The sequence below is a fragment of the Pinus tabuliformis genome, chromosome 6 (assembly GCF_031772625.1).
Source record: "Pinus tabuliformis cultivar Carrire ecotype Pingquan chromosome 6, CPIR1, whole genome shotgun sequence".
In the NCBI taxonomy this organism is placed as follows: Eukaryota; Viridiplantae; Streptophyta; class Pinopsida; order Pinales; family Pinaceae; genus Pinus; species Pinus tabuliformis.
In genome coordinates this window covers 35,964,943-35,973,767 of record NC_142292.1, presented here as the reverse complement: position 1 = coordinate 35,973,767, position 8,825 = coordinate 35,964,943, and positions in this window count along the sequence as shown.

The following is an 8,825-nucleotide window of genomic DNA, read 5'->3' as shown; positions in this document are numbered from 1 at the left end:
CTCTGACAATGAAGTACATGTAGTCTAGGCATGGGCGCAGCCATCCAAAAGACATATGAAATAGGTTTGTGGTATGGATGCAACCATCCAGCTAAGGAGACCATGATGATGATAAAGGTATGGTCGCAGCCATCCATCAATGAGTCATGTAATCATAAACCAATCCACGCAGCGCGAACATTTGTAATCTGAGTTCGGGGTCTTGAACCATCCGATCATAGTACAAATCCTAACATGCAAATAGATATGCTGAGGTTGAGCATGATAGAAAGTCGCTTGATTACCGGTCAATGATGAAAACCGTTAACAAGCGCGAGAGAAACCACCAATAATGCCAATGGTTCTCAAGGTACTGTCTAGTACAATCCACGAAGTGTGAAAAAGGAGATGGAGTCGAACACTCGTGGAATCACCCAATCGACGACCAATGATGAAAGTCGACCGTCAGGTGCGAAGAACTTGCCATTGAGGCATGCAAGCTTTAAGGTACCAAAGGGGATCTCTAGATCAATCTCCTGGATCATGAGCTGATGTCAATAGGAGACGACCCGTCGCAGGAGGGCCATAATGTTTCCCCCATCAATGATATGAGATAAGGAACAAGTGGTAGATGGTGAAACAGAGTATCAGAGGAGAGGGCTAGGGTGTAAACTACAGAAGGATTATACTCTTGAACATGTCGGCGACACGACTCCGAAGGGTGGAAACATTCAAATACTAAGGGATCAGAGGCTCGATGGAGACAGCATGAATCAGATGAAATGAGGCTAAATGACAACCCAAACCCGCGAAAGACCAAATGATGATGTATGGATGTCCCAACCCGACAAGAAGCAAAAGTGTCGATGTTCAAGAGTGACTAGCTACCAATGATGATTTCCAAATTTTCCCCCACCATTGCTGGCGAGTACCCCTATTATTTTTGAAAACAAGCTTGAAGGGGATATCATATGCTTGTAATATAAGCTCGACCTTGGGTTGAATCCAACCTAGTAATAGTTTAACGAGCCCTAGGGAGGAGAAGCTCGAGTCTCGTCATGGTGATGAGTCCAATGTCGTCAGGGTTTAACGAGTCCGACATAGGTAAAACTCGGAGTCTTTTTCATGTTTAGAGAGTTTGAAAAAGGCACAGAAAAGAAAACTCCAGGGGGGTGCTTTTTTGTAGATTTGTGTCTCTCGAGCCCGAAAAAGTATAAAACGATACTCGAAAGAATCGCTTGACCATTACGATCAAGGAGTACTTTTCATGATTAGTGACCTCGACCCGAAAAAGTACAAAAGCGATCGAAGACACGTCGTTTTGTAACCAATATCAAACCCGAAACGACAAAAGTCCGGCAATCTTTTCGTGTTTACACGGTCAGAAAAAAAGCTTAAAGTGGACCGCCTAACGAGTCAAAAAAGGAAAAACTTGGCAATCTTTTCGTCTTTAAACGGTCAGAAAAGAGTTGAAAGCAGACCTCCATTTATATTCTCTTTAACGAGTCAAAAAGGGAAAAATAATCGGCAATCTTTTCATCTTTTACGAGTCAGAAAAGAGCTTAAAGGAGACTCATCCTGGAGGAACGAGTGGTATAAAGGGTAGCAACTGGTTTCGGCAATGGTGGAACTACTCAAAACATGTAATGGTCAAGAGACTGGCTAATAAAACCACTCATCGCTACAGTTCCTCAGGAAAGGATAAACAACCAAGTGAAAGCATATGATTAGCCAAAGAGATGGTGGCAATGGAATGAAACAACCAAGGCTCATCTAGCAGAATTTAGCAGATAAAAATGGCAATCACGAGGTGTAAATCGGCTATGGGTTCATTTTTACACAAGCTTGAACCATGGAGAACTCTGCTTAGATTTGGTTTCATGTTTACACAAGCTTGAAACGAAAAACTATGCTTGTTATAAGTTCGCATGCCCCCAGCATAATAACGAAAATCGAGGTACATGCCCCCCAAGCTTCATTGCATTCAACAAGGTGGATGGAATGAAGGTTCACTTTCGAGATCTTGGAAAAACTAGACTTGGATTTTACGAGATCTTAATCAAAGACTCGATTTGTAAAGGGAGTTGTTTCATTTTTTAATGAGGTTGACACGGTAAAAGAACTATCCTCATGAATACTTGTTTCATTTATTAACGAGCTTGACACAAGATCAGGAACTATGCTCGTACTCTTGTTCATGGGCCATCCGAGAACATGGCTCCCAAGAGGTCTTCACGGGATGGAAGAAACGCACTCTAGGAGGAATACATGTCATGATGCGCCAATGATAGATCGGGTTCCAATGGCCCCAGTACATGATGTACCAGACCATCTGCATGATCATCAGCAGAGGCAGAGATGGAACGGGTAGCCACATAATTGACCTGTGGCAAAGAAGGGACTGCTTGCGAGCAAGAACTGATAGGGGACGATGGCTACGTAGGAGGCACCGGGGGACTAAAGAACGATAAATGATCTATGGTCACCATTCTTCCATCATGTGGAAAACAAGCCACACGGAAAAGTGAAGAGACGAGGGCCCCCATGGCATAAACATAGTCACGGCCAAGGAGAAGACTGAAATTTGCACCTTGGACAACCATGATGTCTATATAGATAGTTTTTCCCCCCAAAGTAACAGGAAACTTTGGGAGGATCCCTACGGGTTGATAGAGTTCTCCGTCGAAGGCCAACAGATTATGTGTGACCGGCACAAGCTATGGGGAGCCCAAAGCTTGCCAAGTAGTGGAAGGCATAAGACTGACAGACGCAACCTCATCCAAGACAGTGCCAGGTACTACCTTATCGTAGGCATGTACTGTAATCTGGAAAGGCACATAGGATGGAAGGTGGAAAGCAGTCAAGTGACTCCAGTCGAAGGAAACGACCAAGCTACTCGGTGGGGGAATCGTATGATTGCCCCCATGCTCTACAGGAATCGAAGAAGGACTCTCGTAACCAGCAGGGACAGGAGGGTCGTTCTCGGATTCAGGAGAATCTAATGAGACAAGAAGAACATGAGCATGACGCTCTTCTGAAACAGAGTGATCAACAGGTGGTGAACCCAAGTCGAAACTCTCTCCAACCAATGGTTGGTCTGGAACAGGCTTAGCACAGCCAGGCTCGGGAGAACGAGGACAGACAAGAGAAGAATCTAAGTCAATCTCTTTGTCGATGGAGGGAGGGTCTGAAGAGAGCCTCTGATAACCAACGGGAAGTTGGGGCGAAGAAGTTGTGAGACTTGCCAAAACGGCGGAAGCTTTATCCATGAGCGGACAAAGGTGAAGGGAATGGTTGCCTTCACACAGTCTACAGGGGAATCGAATCTTCCCTTCCTTCTTACTGTTGCCAGTTGATATGATAGCATCGCCTTGAGCTTCATAGGGCGATGAGGGATGAGCCAGATCGTGAGACCATGCTTCTAGGATCCTAGGAATGCCAGGACAATCACGAAGAAGATGGTCACCCTTGCACAATTTACAAGGAAACTTAACCTTCCGTGGAGGAGCAAAAGGTGGTTCGACCTGAGATGTACTCGGAGCAGTAACTGCACAGGTGGCCTTGCGTTTATCGAACTTCTTCTTCTTCTTCGTAGTCTCCTGGTTACTAGATGTGAAACTTTCACCAGGCGGAGGAGGAGAAGAGGAGGAAGAAACAGGAGAAGAAGGCATAGGCTCAACCTTGGAATCATCGTGTCGTGGTTCAGACGAAGGAGACGGTGGAACAGGAGTCACTACACTCAGGACCACCGAGGTTGAAAACAACCATACGGGCAAACCGATGGTTAACCTAGGCAAAGACAGTGTTGCCATATACGGAGCACCGACATTTCTAAATGAGGGAAACAGACCAGGATTTCCATCTGGGGGAAAACCTTGGCCGGTAGACTCAGGGAATGCTGCCATCGAGAACGAGAAAGAACCCTACTCAAGCTAACACAAACAAGATCTAACAGGGTAAATGTGAATCGTGGCCAAATAAATTTTAAGACACAGGAACAGAACTTGACCTTTTCATCTTTAAAGAGTCAAGAAAAGGACAAAAAGATGACTCTAGTCACCTTCGAATATTTAATGAGCCTGAAGTGACAAGTTCTCAGATGGACCTTTTCTTTTAGGGAGTCTGAAAAGGAACGAAAGTGACTACTCTGGAGAACTAGGCAAAAGGTTTACCAGACAAATTCGTAAAATTGCATATACACCTTGGCAGTCATATGAAAACCAAGGACTTTCCATATGGCAGTCAATCTTCCCAAATGCTGTGTTCGGTGCATTACGGCTTGTAAGGTGGCAGACATGGCTTCCTATGGATAAAGGATGATAACCTAGTGGGGTCTCTTTGCATATACTCAACGGTACATGGGAGCGCAATTCTGTGCTAGACCACTATTGAGTCACAGAAGGAGGAATCACCCAACCTTGAGTGGAAACAAAAGTGACTAGGTTTAACGACGCCGGAGCACGTCTCTAGCCTAGACCTCTAAATAGTGTTTGTTATGTTCCAATGTGTTGTTAGATTTATTCAGTTCATTTTAGAGTTGATCTTGAATTATGTTTAAGTTTTCAGGCCTTACCGTATGTATATAACAAATCCTAGGATGCAGCTAGAATGAATCAAAAAATATATTTTCTTCGATGAACACCTACCTACAGGAGGGTAGAGAGATCATTCCCAAACCAAGAAAACCAAGACAATAAAGGTAGTCACTCAATGCAAGCAGACATCAATTCCTAAAGTGCACAGATACTACTAATGAGAGATTTAAACATTCGCTTTCCAATATGTAAACTTGAAATGCAAATTCACTTTCACTTTCGTATACTAAATGAATGCAATTCTTTTGATTTTGATGTCTCTAATTCTAGAAGAAGCAAATAAGCAACAAGCAAGTGTGGAAAAACGATTGATCCAAACAATTGTGATCTATGTTCGGATAGTGAAGAAAATTTGAATCAATTCCAGAGATCGGTTCAATAACAGTCACTAAACAATCAACCAAAAACAAGCAAAGGGGAAGGCTCAATCAAACCAACAGCAAGCTGCAAACGAATCTTTGAGCAAACAAGCAACCAAGCGAAACTGATCCAAGAGACTTGAAACAATGAAACTAGGTCACAGAAGCAAGAAAACAAGATTCATTCAACAAAGCTCACAAGAGAGTGCCTCAACCTATAAACAGTGAAAAACAAGTCATCAAACAAGTGAGAACAGCAAGGGACCAGCAGGACTGATGGACTCGGGAGGCAGAATTGAGAAAATCAATTCTATGGCAATCAACACGGGTAATACATGAGCAATAAGCGCTGATAAAGAACATGCCGCAGCAACAGAGCGATGTCAGCGCGGAAGTACATGACTTTTCGCGATGGTCCGATTTTCAGAATCGTCGCGACTGTTAGGCGTAATCACGCAATGAACATGATATTACAAAAGGGTGGATGCAATGACAACAATACTGTTAAATTTAAAGCCGCAATGATGCTCAAAACAATAACAGGCAAAGCAAAACTCCCAAATCAAAAACAATCAAATCTTCAATCAAATAAGGGCATTTCCCAAATCAAGCCAGGAAACTCAGAAGACCGGTAACTAATTCCTAAAAACTTCAAAAGAGACCAAAACAAAAAATCAAGACAAGAGTAAACAAGAAAAGAACAAAGGCCAAAGCTCCCCAGCGGAGTCGCCAATTTGTGATGCAGGAAAGTGTTCCCTCTGTGGACAGAGGCAACCCCTCTAGCCCTAGAGTGGGTCTAGTCACAAACAAGGACAAATCAACAATAGCTTTCCTTAAACAGTCATAGTTGGAGGCCTACCTCAACCGGTGGTCGATGGAGTTCCGTTGCGCTACTCCATCTTCCGCTTCCTTCTCCTAATGAGTAATCAACCTGAAACAATGCAAAGGAAATACAACAAAGCACGTAACCGGAACAACAATGATCTATTTACTCACAAAGTCAAGAAGTCATGAGCTATCAAGTACATTACATACAAGACATAGGAAAACATCATTGATTGCATTAATAATGAAATAAGAGTAAGCTTACAACCAAAGTCTTGACGTCACAAGCCTTCTCAGAGGGATCCAGCCAGCATGTTCCTTAAGCATTCACTATTTGAAGATGGATCTCCCAACATACAAGTCTCTCTCACTCACAAGTTTTACACAAGATTAAGGGCCCTTCACAACCTTCCACAAGCTACCAACAATCCCACACTTGTCACACTCACACCAACTATCTAGCAAACTCACAAACACTAACAACACTGCTCCACTAGCCAAATATCAGCAACTATCCCAAAAAATCAGCAGTGCATAGCAATGGTGAGAGTTTAAATAGGAGAAGGAGTCTCCATGAAAGGTGGAAGAGTGAACTTATCTCCAAGGAAGGTAGCACAAATGACGGAGCAACCATGCCAAAGAAAGGAGGGTGATACAAACTATGCCAAAAACCAGGTCTGGAGTCATCTAGAAGGCCGACTGTTGGAACAAATTCGCCCAATCTGGATCATCGCGGGTACATAACTGATCATCTGCGCTGACATCGCTATTGAATAACGTAGCTAGTCAGGTCATCGCTAAGGATTACAAGCAACCTCGCGCTGGCACATAAAATTGGACCATTGCGGGAATCAGGTGTACTTCCGTGATGGCAGCGCTTCTGGACTGTTTAAGAGCGCTCTTTAGCACGTTTATTTAGCCAACAGACGCAATGAGGTAGATAACTTAGGAAAAGTGGGTCATTTGGCAACATCAAAGAGCATTTGTCTAAAATGAGCATTTTTGACTTGGACACATGACACAGCAGGAAGATTGGAATGAAGACAGTGACAAATTACTGTGTAACAGTAGCCGTAGGAATACCCAATCACCTACATCAAAACTTCTTTCGCTGCGATGTTGATCTGCCTGTTGTTTCATTCTATTCTACGCCAACACGAGGTTATTCTTTAAGAGTTGGAGGACTTGTTGTTGATGCTCGATGTGATGTTCCAGTGCTTGAACCTTAGAATTTTCTCTTAAATACGATGTGATGGATGGTGGCTGATATCCATAAAGTGCCATAAATGGGGTCATTTTTGTTGTTGTATAGAAGGAAGTTTTATACCACCATTCAGCCAGAGGCAACCATTTGACCCATTGTGTTTGTTTATCAAATACAAAGCAACGAAGATATCCTTCCAAACATTTGTTTACTATCTCAGTTTGCCCATCAGATTAAGGATGATAAGATGAGCTATGAGCTAATTGAGTACCGAGACAAGAAAATAACTCTGTCCAAAAATTTCTAGTGAAAATGGGATCTCTGTCACTTACAATAATCTTTGGGTTTCCATGTAGCTTTTGAATTGTTTCCATAAATGCAGTAGAAGCTATATTGGCTTTAAATGGATGTGATAATGCACAAAAGTGCGCATACTTGGTAAGTCTGTCAACTACCACCATGATGACACTCTTTCCCTCAGACTTGGGTAAACCTGTGATAAAATCCATTGAAACCTCCTCCCAACGTTGGCTTGGAATGGATAAAGGTTGTAATAGACCCGGGGTCTTAATTGTTTCAACTTTATTTTGTTGGCAAACCAAACATTCTGCCACAAACTTTTGAATATCCGATTTAAGGCCATCCCAAAAAATTCCTTCTTAACCCTGTGGTAAGTTTTTAAAAATCCTGAGTGCCCTCCTAAGGGAGAAGTGTGCAATTCCATAAGAATTTTTTGTTTGAGTTGGGAATTTTTACAGAGGTATAAGCGATCTTTATACCATAATGAATCATTTTGCCAGCTAAATGTATCAGATGTACTGGAATCTTGTTGTAACTTTCGAATAAGTGCCCACACTTCTTCATCATTCTTCCATTCCTCCCTTGCTTCATTTATCCAATCTGGTTGGATAATAGAAATGGCGCACAACAATGCTTCCACATCCTCATCCTTTCTTGAGAGTGCATCTGCCACCACATTTTGCTTCCCTTTTTTGTAGATAATTTCAAAGTCATAACCCAACATCTTTGTGACCCACTTTTGTTGCTCTTCAAAGAATAATCTTTGTTATAAAAAGTATTTAAGGCTATCATGATCCGTTTTTACCTTGAAGTGTCTTCCCATTAGGTAGGGTCGCCATTTCTTAAGTGCATGTAGTATTGCCAACATTTCCTTCTCATAAATAGCTTTGTGTAAAAACAGCACCAAAAACAACACCAATTCCATTTCCTGAAGCACCACATTACATAATAAAGGTTTTGTGAAGTCCGGTGTAGCTAAGACCAGTGCTTGGCACATTGCCTCTTTAAGATGTTCGAAGGCCTTTGTTGCTTCTGGAGTCCATGAAAATGCATCTTTCTTCAATAATGTTGTTAGAGGTGCTGCTATTCTCCCATAATTCTTAACAAACTTGCGATAATACCCTGTCAACCCAAGAAATCCTTGCAGATGCTTTACGGATGTGGGGATTTTCCATTCCTTAATGGCTTTAATTTTGCTAGGGTCTACCTTAACTCCTTCATGAGATACAATATGACCCAGATATTCCACCTCTTGTACTCCAAAGAAACATTTGGATCTTTTTGCATATAATTGTTTCTCCTCCAATAGTTGTAGCACCCTGTCAACATGTTCAACATGATCCTTCCAAGACTTGTTGTAGATTAGTATATCATCAAAAAATACTAACACAAATTTTCTAAGGAAGGGTTTGAAAATGGAATTCATCAAACCTTGAAATGTAGAAGGTGCATTGGTAAGGCCAAAAGGCATGACCAAAAATTCATAATGACCCTCATGAGTTCTAAATGTTGTTTTCGGAATGTCTTCAGTCTTCATTCTGATTTGATGATATCTTGAACGAA